Here is a 12,595-nt window from a genome sequence, read left to right on the forward strand (position 1 = left end):
TCCTTCCTTACCTTGGGGTGTATAAAGTTAGATACCAGTTACATCAGTCAAGATCCGACCAAAAGACAATACTTATACAGGAATTTGAATAGTGTATGCTTAATGTAAATGTTCATTTCAATGGAAGACTGACTAGTAAAAAGCAAATGAAATTCTAAGGAGCTGCCAATACTCTTAGGACCGAACTAGTGCCTCTAAGGAAGAATCTCCTTCAACCAGGGCTGAGACCCAGACCTCAATGGAGAGAATGCAGTTGTGACTTATTGGATGGCAGGAGAAATTGCTGAGGTGTTGTGCCAGCAAAAGTTCTAGACGGGGCCAGCATTGTGGCATAGTGAGGAAAGCCTCTGCCTGGGTTGCCAGCATCCCATATGGGTGCCAGTTAACATCCAAGCTGCTCCACTTCTGATCCATCTTGCTGCTAGTGGCCTGCGGAAAGCAGTGGAAGATGTTCCAAGTGCTTGGGCCTTTGACACCCATGTGGGAGACCTGAATGAAGCTTTTGGCTCCTGGCTTTGAAGTACTGACCATTGTGTCTTTCTTAGGAGTGAATCAGAGGATGAAAGATCTCTCTCTGAGCGTCTCTCCCTTTCTCTCTGTAGCTCTGATTTTCAAATAAATAAAATCTTAAAAGAAAAAGAAGTTGCTGGACATCTACCCTCTGGTGTGTTGGGAGAAGCTATTCATGATGTGATTCCCAACTGGTGGCTCTTCTGCAAAGTCGCCTAAAGGAATGCCTGGAAAAGCTTTTGGCCATTTAGAGTCAGAGACGCCACTCATGCTAGTTACTAAAGAATCTGCACATGCAACAATAGCCAGAATCTGGGGAAGCCTGTGTGCCACAGGAATCTGGAAAGAGGAGCACACTGGGACCAGTAAAAGAAATGTGGTGCTAGCACCCTTCACTGACAAATATCAACAATAATCAGCCCTGGCAAGAGGTGAGATTGGGCCAGGCCAAAGCCAAGAGTGCGGAATTCCCTTTGAATCTCATATGTCGGTGGTAGAGAACCAAATACTTGAGCCATTACCTGCTGTTTCCCAAGGTGTGCATTAGCAGACAGTCAGATCAGAAGAAGAGGTTGGACTCAATCTCAAACACTCCAAAATGAGATATGGTCATTCCAAATGGTGGCTTAACCAGCCATATCACAATGCCCAGACTTCTCACACTTCTTAAGGATGAAAACCTTTCACAATATTAAAAAGTTTGTACAGACCAATATGTGACAGTAGTTTTACAGCTAGAATATATCAATTGAAAAATAGTTGATAAAATATTACAAACTAGAAATATACAGTTAATTCATATTTTACTAAGTCATATCATCTACAAACAATAATAAAAAGAATATCTCATATATATGTTGGATATACCTTTTCAATTTCAGCTTATATACGGATCACATAGTCCCTTCTATGGCCAGAACATGTTTTTAACCTCATCAAAATTTATGTTGAGTCTTAATCTCCCAATATTAACTTTATTAAGGTCATGGGGCCTTTAAGGGAGATAATTGCTTCATGTGGGCACTACATCTGGAAGGGGTTAATGCTGGCCTTGTTGACTGAGTTAGCTCCTGAGAGTGAGGGTCCTAATAAAAAACCAGGTCTGGCCCCTCCCTGATGTCCAGCTCCCTGTGTTGCCGTGTGGCCTTTTTCTCTTCATGTGCTCCTGCCCTGTGATTCCAGCCAGCAAGAAGTCTTCACCACAGTCTGAACAGATGGGGTTTGCTGATCTTGAACTCTCAGCTTCTAAGACCATGAACTAAATAAAACCCTTCCTTATAACAGCACCTCGACTCAGCTATTCTGTTACAGCAACACAAAATGGATGAAAAGAATCTCCATTTAATGTGAAATCTAGGGTCCTCAGGGACCTCAGATGCTCAATTTGAGAGTCATTGGCCTAAAATTAATTCCAAGCCACCCAGCCTAGCATGGCATTTTCACTAATCTGGCCCAACCTATGTTTATAACCTTCTTATTGACTGACTCATCACATCACATATCACATCAGTCAAAATGCTATATTGTGCCCTAACTGTATTTTGAACACAATAAGTCCCATCTCCACTCAGAATACATTCCTTCATCCTTCCACTTTACCTGTCCAATTTTACCCTTCTTCAAAACCTATATTATATCATTCTAACAATGCTGTCATTCAATATGTTTTTCCCCCATCAGAATTCATGTGAAGGCTTAATTTCTCAATGCGGCCGTGATAGAAAATAGGTCTGGCTGGGAGGTGTTTGGGTCATGGAAATAGAGCTATCACAGATGGATTAATGCTTTACTCATAGAAAAGAAGCATGAGTTGATTTCGTATTGTGAGAAGGAGTTGTTATAAAAGCAAGTGCAAGACAGCGCCGCGGCTCACTAGGCTAATCCTCCGCCTTGCGGCGCCGGCACACCGGGTTCTAGTCCCGGTTGGGGCGCCAGATTCTGTCCCGCTTGCCCCTCTTCCAGGCCAGCTCTCTGCTGTGGCCAGGGAGTGCAGTGGAGGATGGCCCAAGTGCTTGGGCCCTGCACCCCATGGGAGACCAGGAGAAGCACCTGGCTCCTGCCTTCGGATCAGCGCTGTGAGCCAGCCGCGGCGGCCATTGGAGGGTGAACCAACGGCAAAGGAAGACCTTTCTCTCTGTCTCTCTCTCTCACTGTCCACTCTGCCTGTAAAAATAAAATAAAATAAAATAAATTTTAAAAAAAGCAAGTGCAGCTCCCTGGGCTGTCTCTTCCTTCCCCCCTCACCACGTGACTTCTCCTAACGAACACACTTGTTCTTCCACTTTCTCTGTGAGATGAAGAAAGCTGAAGTCTTCACCAGAAGCCAATCAGACACTAGCACCATGCTCTTGGATTTCCCAGCCTTCAGAACTGAGCTAAAATGAATCTTTTTTCTTTATAAATTACTCAGTCTCAAATATTCTGTTAGAGCAATAGAGAATGTACTGACAACAAGATTGCTTTTTATGGGCCACTGTGCCAGAAATGTTTGCTCCTTCTCAGAACTCTGCCCTGCTAAATTCTCTCCTGTGCAGAAAGGGATGAAATCTTGCACATTACACTTCCCAGGTCTTTTCAGCAGAGCTCACTGCAGTCCACCAGTAGAACTCACTTATTGAAGAAATGAAAGCAGACACAGGCAAGCCATTATTTCCCCACAGCACCTGGAGGGAGATGAGTGAGCACTCTCAGAAGACCAATGTGGCATTTAACTCTAATATTGCATTTTAATTATTAATTTTCCTGGTTATTTTCTCCACGAGCTTGAAAACTCCACAAGAATAAAATGTATCTTTCTGAATGGCATCCCTTAAAGAAACAGTATACAAGAAATTTTGGTGATGATTATACAACATTTCAATTTGTGCCATTGTGCACTGTCGGTGGGACAATAAAATGGTATGCCACTATGGAAAACAGTGTGGTGGTTTTTCAAAAAATTACAAAATAGAGTTATCCTACGATCCAGTAATTCTTCTGAGTATAATCAAGAAAATTGAAAATAGGGACTGGAGATAATTGGACACCCCTGTTCATAGCAGCATTATTCTATAGCTGAAATATGGCAGTCACCTAACTCTCCACCAACAGAAAAGCAAAATTTAGTATGTACATAAAATTAGATATTATTCAGTTTTCACGAGAGAGAAATTCTGACACACACTACTGTATGATGAAACTTGAGGGCATTATGCTAACTGAAATAAGCCAGTATCGCCTTTCGTGGAGCCCCCTCCTGGCTGCAGCAGGAGCTTTCTGACGTAAGTAAATCTTGCTTTGCCCACTGCTTTGTCAGTGTGGAAATTCTTCTTTGACGTGAGACAAGACCTGAGGTGGTCTTTACTTGTTGCTGTTTTGCCCATAACAATGTATTTCATAGGCATAATTCTAAGAAGATAACCATATTTCCCACCCTCCCTCTCTCCTTCCTCATCCCACTCTTCAGTAAACTAAGTTACCTGTTTTGAATCGTTACTGACTTTAATTCTAAATGTTTGCAGACAGTTTTACAAATAGTGAGTGACTTTGAGTTAATGAAGCCATCACACTGCTTCCTACTTTTGTTCCTAAGTATTTTGTATTCTTCTTTGTTACTTCTCTTTATCTCTAACCAACTTTGTCTCAGTATCCTTAAAATCTACCTTGTCTGCCTTCTTTTTCTTTCTGCCAAATATATAAAATGAGTAAACATAATTGAAAATGTGAAAAAAGATAAAAGTTTTATCCTTGAGCTACAAACCTCTCTTTTCCCATTTCCTTAAATCTATCTATCCTGGGTTGAGTCATGCTCCCACAAAATGTATTAAACTGAGAGGAAGTTGACATCACTGTAGGTGATGGCAAAAACCAATCCAATTAAATTCCCTCTACTCTTTTTAGGACAATCTTTGGTGATATAAATAAAGCATTTCCTAGTGAAAGAAATTCCCTGTTAATAGTTTACTAGCAAAAGTCAATTTGACATTTGACATTTAGAGATTAATTTCAAAGACAGAATTATTATGACAAAATTAAACTAGTTTCCATCTTCTAAAGGCAAAAATGCAGCAATGTTTAAAATTTGAAAATTCCATGAAGACGTAATTTTTTTTCCTTGAGTGAATCAGAAGCTGAAAACAACATTACACAACTGAGTCCCACACATGCCTCTCCTGAGCAGTTCACACCTCCCAAGGATTATGCTCTAAGAGATGACAGAGATCACAAATCTCCAGGCAGAGTTAGTCACGTAACTTGCACTTGCAGCATTTATCACATTGAATTGTTATTGTTGCTTACCTGATTGTTCTCCCAAAGGACTGAGAACTCCACAAGGCCAGAGTTCTGTCTAACTCACCTTTACACACCCAGGCCCTGGCACCATGCTTGGCAGTGCTTGGTGCTTGATAAATACTGAAGTAATTAAACTGTTGACCTTGCTGTGTTCATGACAGAGCAGAAATATTTTTAAAGTATTGCGAAATTTTAGTTCTGAGATTGAGCATTTATTCTCAAAGCAGATGCAACACATATTTGGATTTACAAAATGTATTTTATACACAGCCTCCTTCTCCTAAGAAGGCAGCAGATTAGGCAATCAATAACACAAACCTAATGAGGAACAAGTTCACAAGTAACAGCAGCCTAGTATTTATCAGAAAGATGTATCAGCCTGGTGGTAGTAACTCTAAGATATTTTTCTTCTTCATGTGCCATCCTCCCATAAAGCAAATATCAAAAACAATGCCGGCCGGCGCCGCGGCTCACTAGGCTAATCCTCCGCCTAGCGGCGCCGGCACACCGGGTTCTAGTCCCGGTCGGGGCGCCGGATTCTGTCCCGGTTGCCCCTCTTCCAGGCCAGCCCTCTGCTGTGGCCAGGGAGTGCAGTGGAGGATGGCCCAGGTGCTTGGGCCCTGCACCCCATGGGAGACCAGGAAAAGCACCTGGCTCCTGGCTCCTGCCATCGGATCAGCGCGGTGCGCCGGCCGCAGCGCGCCGGCCGCGGCGGCCATTGGAGGGTGAACCAACGGCAAAGGAAGACCTTTCTCTCTGTCTCTCTCTCTCACTGTCCACTCTGCCTGTCAAAAAAAAAAAAAAACAATGCCAATGGGGCTGAGGGAAATGGGTTTTGTCCTAAAGCAATACAAGGTACAGATTAAATTCTCTACATATTCTGCCCTATTTAGAAGTGATCGTCAGTAATAAGCAAACTTTCAAAGGTATTTCTAGAGTTTTCTAAATACAATTTGCAGCATCAAGGGAACACAGACGCAGTTGAGTTTGTCTCTGAGATCATGCCACCAATGTAATTTTAGGCTGATGGTTCTGAGGAGCATTCATCAATACCACGTCCAGAGGGAAAAATTTCTGAAAAGTGAAAAAATTGGGAAAGTCAGGACAGGAATCCCAAAGAATATCAAAAATTTTGGTTTCAGTAACTTGACTAAAGGAGACGGAGTTTTAAGAAAAACATACTTTCCAGGTTTTCTGGTTTGTATTAGGCATCCTCTAAGAAGATCCCAGTGATCCTAGACCCCTAGAATTCACGCCCATGTGTGGCTGTCTCCTTTTGAGGGGCAGAAAGCAGTCATAGTGATGGAATGTCACTTCTGAGACTACAGGAACTGTGTCATGCACCTGGAGATGCTCTCTCCTGCCCTCTTGCTCTGAAGAAAGCAAAGGCCCATATTGTGAGCTGCCATATTGACAGTTTCAGGTGGGAACAAACTCGGGCCCACAGTCCAGAAACCCACTAAAATGGAATCCTGTCAAAGGCTGTGTGAGTGAGCTCAGGACAGTATCTTCTGCTGACGGAGCTTTGAGATGACAATGGCCCTAGAAACCACCCTGATTTTTACCTTGTGACAGACCCTGAGGCAAAGGCACACAAATCAGTCACCCCCAGATTCCCCACCCAGAAAAACCATGAGATGATAAGCGTTTGGTGTTTTAAGCCACTATGTTTGGAGGCAATTTGGTACATGGCAATAGTAACTAATACATACTGTCAACTCCATTTCTAATATTATGTACAGCCTCACTGGGCCTGGCGTAGTGCTACAACAGGTTAACTTCTGCCTGCAACACTAGCATCCCATATGAGCACTGGTTCAAATCCCAGCTGCTCCACTTCCAATCCAGTTCCCTCTTAATGTGCCAGGGAAAAACAGCAAAAGGTGGGCCAAGTGCTTGAACCCCTGTCACCCATGTGGAAGACCCTGATGAAGTTCAAGACTGCTGGCTTCAGTCTGGCCCAGCCCCAACCATTGAGGCCATTTGGGGAATGAAGCACCAGATGGAAGAGCTCACCCTCTGTCTCTCCCTCTCTCTCTGTAACTCTGCCTTTCAAATAAATAAATAAATCTTAGGAGAAGAAAACATGCAGTCTCTCTTTCCAAAACACATATTCTGATTTCTGTTTCTATGAGAAGGCCTCCTGACCACTTGGATAAAAATAGAGCCCACTGATTTAGGAGGTAAGTGCTGTTTTGGATGAATAAACTCAGAGAGTAAATCATAATCAAGGACCATGCTCTCTCCCTTCCAAAAAAAGCCAGACAAGCAGAATGTGTCAAACATAACCCTAGGATAGCTGGAAACCAAAAGAATCAAACTATCAGCCCATTTGCTCATTATCATATGACCAGCAGTAGGAAAAAATATTTTATTTTAAACACCTAACTATATGTTTTAAATTACTCTCAGTGCAATGTTTTACATGGGGAACAGAAAGCGTTAAGAACTGCTCTGTATCTCTTCTGAATCCCAGAAATGCCCTCCATACACACAGAATTGATATCAAGCACTTATTCTCTGAAGGAACATAATTGCCTGGCTGCTACCAGACATTTTTATTTCAGATTCAATTCTTTGCTCACTCATTTCCCCAAACAATTTCCTTTTTGCTAAATCTCTCCTATACAACAGAGTGCTTTATTAGATAATGTTTACTAATAAACTGAAGGCAGGCATAACTATTAAAAAAGATAAAGTATTTAATTAGAATAGCTTAATTACAATGTGACTTTCTGTAGAGTTCTAACTTGTAATTTTATCTGCTAACAATGTCAAGTGTTGATTCAAAAAAAGATGTCCCTTATTTGGCTCTTTCCAATTTAACTCTATGAGCTGAACAACACAAGGCTGATAATGGATTCTTGGTTTCTAGGCCTTTAGAAATAATGCAGATATTTCTGTTTTACAATGGAAAGCATCACATTAGGCTACAACTTGAAACAAATCTGCTTTTAGGTCTCTAACCTGACACACCACCATGGAATTACTCAAATGGTGCTCAAGGAGGGGAGAATGTCAGAACTCATCATCTGAGGTTTGTTCTGAATTCTCTTTTCTGCTTTTCATCTTCCACCACATCAGTGTATCTAAAGCTGAGAAAACAGATGAACTTTTCTTCTTAAATCTTTTTTCAAGTCCTCCTTTGTGATGGCTACAATGTTCTCAAGGTTCATTTAGCTTCTCACTCTCTCTAGATCAGTCCTTACTGAACTGGTGACATTATCCGTGATGGTGCTGTCTAGCTGGAAGACTGACTAGAAATTACCATCATCTACAAAATTGCCGCCAACCACTGTCTTGTACAAATTCTGAGCAAACCACTAGCATTTAGTGTAGGCTGTTGAAAATAGGCTGTCACAAGATCTCAACTTTGCTTGTTGATGATACTTTAAGTCAGGCTTCTCATGATGCTATATTTTTCTTATTATATTTCATGTATTTTATAAAGAATCATAAATTTTCTCAAAATCTCATATGCCACTCAAAGAAGAAATGAATATTTTATTCATATAGACTTTATTAAATTATCTCCTACCTCTATGTAAACCTATGACATTCAAGGTAAGTTGAAGCAGCAATAATCTGGAAATTTCTCAAAGGAAAATCTAAATCTCATAAGTAGTTGGGACAAAAATTAATTCCTTAGTTCTAAGTTATTTAATTTCTTCAGTTTAGTAGTTTGAATTTTGCCTCTGGACAAATCCTCTCATCCCCAAACACCAAGTTTTATCCTATAATCTGTTCCCCAAATTACTACCTGATAGGGTGGTCTATAATATGATATTACATCCAGAAGTTTAAAGAAAAATGGAATTAAATGAATTCTTTTTTTTTTTTTTTTTTTTTTGCTCGTCCTACAGAGCTTTATTTGAGGGGTCCACACCAAGGATGCAGGGCTCACTTCCATAGTTTCTTAATGGGCATGTTCTTCTCACTGTCCTTTTGCATGACCTTGGCAACTGCCATCTCGAAGTCCTCCTGGGTGACATGGACTCGCCATTCCCGCAGGGCATACATGCCGGCCTCTGTGCACATACCCTTAACTTCAGCCCCTGACGCTCCTGGCATCAGCTCAGCAATTTTTCTCAGGTTGATCCCCGGGGTCAGGTTCATTTTCCGAGAATGGATCTTTAAGATGTCCAGCCGAGCCTCTTCATTGGGGGGTGGGAATTCAATTTTTCTGTCGATGCGTCCTGGGCGAAGCAGAGTGGAATCCAAGATGTCAATCCTATTAGTAGCCATGATGACCTTGATGTTCTTGGTGGCCTCGAAGCCGTCCAGCTGGTTGAGCAGCTCAAGCATCATGCGCTGCACTTCGCTGTCCCCTCCAGAGCCTCCCTCCAGCCGCGAGGAGCCGATGGAGTCGATTTCGTCCATGAAGATGATGGATGGAGCGTGTTCTCGTGCCATGACAAGCAGCTCCCGCACCATTCTTGCCCCTTCTCCGATGAATTTCTGTACCAGTTCAGAGCCGGAGACGCGGATAAAGGTACAGTCAGTGTGATGAGCCACAGCGCGGGCCAACAAAGTCTTCCCGGTGCCTGGGGGTCCGTACAGCAGCACTCCCTTGGATTGTGCGATGCCCAGGGCTTCAAAGAACTCAAGGTGCTTGACAGGCAGCTCGATCACTTCTTTGATCTCCTTGATCTGCTTGTCCAGTCCCCCGATCATTTCGTAGGTGGAGTCTGGCACCTTCTCCACCATCATGAGTGACACGAGGGGGTCCACTTTGTTGGGCAGGATCTTGTGCAGAGTGTAGCTGTCGTTTCTGAGTGCAACCCGGCAGTTGGGCGTCACATCATTGATGTCGATGTTCTTGTCCACGTCTACGACAAACTTGCCCTCGGGATGCACCTTGACCAACACTTTCTTCTTATCCATGGCCCGGACGACTTCTCCCACGTAGGAGCCCTGCTCCTGCAGCAGCTGAAGCTCCTCCCGCAGTAGGCGAACTTTGGCATTTAGCTCATTCCGCTGTGCCTGCAGCCGAAGAAGGTTTTGGCTCTTATCATTCACAATCAGCTGCAGCTCCTCGATCTTGGACAGGTAGTACTGGCGGAGTCCGCTGCCTGCCTTCCCCTCTTCCAGCTCCATCTGCTCCGGTCCGTCAAGCGCCATCTTCCCTCTGGAATTAAATGAATTCTAAAATTAAAAGAATTCTAGAAATCAAAGTTTATTTTAGTGCAAAAATATTTAGAGATCCATACAGTTTTTTTCATAATAAATGTCTTCCAGTCTGCCTTTATGAAGTGCACTGTTTTCTGGAAACTCACCTCCCAAAACTCAGGGAGAGCCCTATAAGGGCCACTCTTGGCCCTCATCTCGGACCTTCCCAGGGACATGAGGTAGAATAACGTGACATACTCAGCTCCTGGCTCCACTGATGAGCTTCTTCTGTCCTATCATAACATTTTCCATAAATGCTTTGAAGACCTCAGACAAATCTTTATTTCTCTTTTTTACTTAACAGCATTCAATGGTTTCCTATTACCTTCAGGACAAAATGAAAATCATCAAATCTCAAAATGTCAATTTCACTTATAAACATTACATTTTAGATACTTTATTAGTTAACACAGATCAGGAAGAACATATGGTATTTGTCTTTTGGGGACTGGCTTATTTTACTAAGTATAATGGTTTCCAGTTGCATCCATTTTGTTGCAAGACACTCCTTAGTGTTCCAAAGTGTATATATGCCACAATTTCCTTATCCAGTCATCACGTGATGAGCAGCTGGGTTGATTCCATATCTTAGCTATAGTGAATGAAGCTGCAATGAATGTGGAGGTACAGATAGCTCTTTCAGATGCTGATTTCATTCCCCTTAGGTAAACTCCCAGGAGTGGGATGGCTGGGTCACAGAGTAGGTCTATATTCAGCTTTCTGAGGTACCTCCATACTACCTTACACAATGGCTACACCAGTTTACATTCTCACCAACAGTGGATTAGGATACCTTTTTCCCCACATTCTTGCCAGAATTTATGGTCTGTTGGTTTCTGTATGAGAGCCATTCTAACTGAGGTGAGATGAAACCTCATTGTGGTTTTGATTTGCATTTCTCTGATGCCTAGTGATCCTGAGGGTTTTTTCAAGTGTCTGTTGGTCATTTGAATATCTTCTTCTTTTAAAAAATGCCTCTATTATTGTTGAGTTTCTTGAGCTCTTTATAGATTCTAGGTATTAATCCTTCAGCAGTTTCACAGTTTGCAGATATTTCCTCCTTTAATTACCTGGGTTGCCTACATTTACTAACCACATCAGTCTCAGTGCCTGCCCACATCTTCCTCCACAGCCCACCCTTCAGTCACACTAAGCTACTTGCAGCCCTGAGTCTACCACACTCTCCCATATCCTATGCCTTATAACTTTTGCTCCTTCAGCTTCAGTTATTGTTCATCCTATTGATTTTACCTTAAGGTCCCAATCATAAATTTTCTTCAATTCTCAACTTAGGTGCTTCCTAGATCAGCTGCACATCCTTCCTTTTTAAAAAATAAAGTGTGTTTATAGTCTCTCTCAAGCAGCTTTGGGACAACAATTTTCATTTCAAAGAACACAGAGAAAACAGCCATGGTGGGACAAATCATTCAAAATTGTATTTATAGTTTATTTATATAGCATTATATGAGTATTCATAAACTTTAACAAATATCCAATGAAACTAAAGGAAAAAAAACTGCCTGGTTAATCAATTACAGGAAAGTTCAAGGATGAGAAATTAAATCATGTCACTTTTCTGAAATCAGTATATGGTATTGTGTGAATTCAATATGTGTGTGTGTGTATCAAAATAATTTATATTCAAAAATTCCATCCTAGGCTTTTCCTTGGTTCTATCTAGTACAATTTACCATATAATAAATTTTAGACTATTGATGAGTAAAAATTCCTGAGAAAGAAAAAAATTCAAACACTTTGTAATTTCTAGAATTAAAAAAACCCTATGTCTACTGTTTGAAAAAGTAGTTATGTTAGAAATATACTTAGGATTTAGTTTGCTTTTTACCTTTCTTTATTTTTTGAAATGGTCTCCTATAGAGAAAACAACTACTAGCCTCTTTTCTCTCCATTGTGGGTCAAATGATCTCTAGTGAAGGTAAAGTTAAAATCTAAGAAATCTGAAGTGGCAGAAACATCTAAGTACTTTTCTAGGTAATCAGTTCTTATTTCCTAAAAACTAATGGAATTGGCCAAGATTAGTTGAGCCTTGGAGGTACAATTTGCGGATGAGATCAAGTCCTACATGCGAGGTACTGTGACAAGGAAGACCTATACAATCTCAGAGACTTACAACAAAGAACACATTGGATTCGGTCTATCTTTAGCAAAAGATCTAGAAGCAAACTTATGAAGCTATGTCAGAATTCCCAATGATTTAACCTACTCTGGAAAGCAAATTAATGCCAGTTAATGAAATCACATTAGGGGTCAGTGCTGTGGCCTAGCTGGTAAAGCTGGCACCTGCAGTGCTGCAGTGCTGGCATCCCATGTGGAGGCCAATTTGAGTCCCGGCTGCTCCACTTTCAATCCAGCTCTCTGCTATGGCCTGGGAAAGCAGTAGAAGATGGCCCAAGTCCTTGCGCCTCTGATCCTCTGCGTGGGAGACCTAGAGGAAGCTCCTGGCTCCTGGCTTCGGATCGGCGCAGCTCTGGCCATTGCTGCCGATTGGGGAGTGAACCAGCGGATGGAAGAGCTCTCTGTCTCTCTCTCTCTCTCTGTCTCTGCTCTCTCTCTCTCTGTAACTCTTTCAAATAAATAAAAGGAACCACATTAGGCTCACATATTACTGTGTCGTTAGAATTGC

The 12,595-nt window shown here is 41.8% G+C and overlaps 1 pseudogene; it reads right to left on the minus strand.

The window, feature by feature from the left end:
• Positions 1–8,607: 8,607 nt before the first annotated feature.
• Positions 8,608–9,909, minus strand: LOC100350916 (26S proteasome regulatory subunit 8 pseudogene; annotated as a pseudogene).
• Positions 9,910–12,595: the final 2,686 nt, after the last annotated feature.

The sequence above is a fragment of the Oryctolagus cuniculus genome, chromosome 7 (genome assembly GCF_964237555.1).
Source record: "Oryctolagus cuniculus chromosome 7, mOryCun1.1, whole genome shotgun sequence".
Taxonomy (NCBI): Eukaryota; Metazoa; Chordata; class Mammalia; order Lagomorpha; family Leporidae; genus Oryctolagus; species Oryctolagus cuniculus.